Genomic DNA, 684 nt, shown 5'->3' with positions numbered 1-684 from the left:
GAAGCATTGTCACCACATCAATATAATTAAACTAAGTTCAATGATAAATTCGAAACTCATGTACTTCTTGTTCTTTTGATTTAAAACATTTTTCATTTAAGAGAGGTGATGGATTCATAGGACATTCATAACTTTAAGACAAAGTTACTAACTACTAATGATCATGTAATGAAGATACAAACATAGATAAGCACATAACATAGAAAACGAAAAACAGAAGAATTAAGAACAAGGAATGAATCCACCTTAGTGATGGTGGCGTTTCCTTCTTGAGGAACCAATGATGTCCTTGAGCTCTTCTATGTCTCTTCCTTGTCTTTGTTGCTCCTCCCTCATTGCTTTTTGATCTTCTCTTATTTCATGAAGTATGATGGAGTGCTCTTGATTTTCCACCCTTAGTTGTCCCATATTGGAACTCAATTCTTCTAGGGAGGTGTTGATTTGCTCCCAATAGTTTTGTGGAGGAAAGTGCATTTGAGGCATCTTCGGGATCTCATGGTGATGAGCTTCCTGCGCCTCTTGAGCTCCATGAATGGGCTCTCTTGCTTGCTCCATCTTTTTCTTAGTGATGGGCTTCTCCTCTTTAATAGGAATGTCTCCTTCTATGAAAGCTCCAGCTGAGTAACATAGATGGCAAATGAGGTGAGGGAAGGCTAACCTTGCCATAGTGGAGGACTTGTCAGC

This window comes from Arachis ipaensis, chromosome B03, assembly GCF_000816755.2.
Source record: "Arachis ipaensis cultivar K30076 chromosome B03, Araip1.1, whole genome shotgun sequence".
Classification (NCBI taxonomy): domain Eukaryota; kingdom Viridiplantae; phylum Streptophyta; class Magnoliopsida; order Fabales; family Fabaceae; genus Arachis; species Arachis ipaensis.
The sequence above is the reverse complement of the archived record's forward strand: the minus strand, read 5'-3'. Positions refer to the sequence as shown.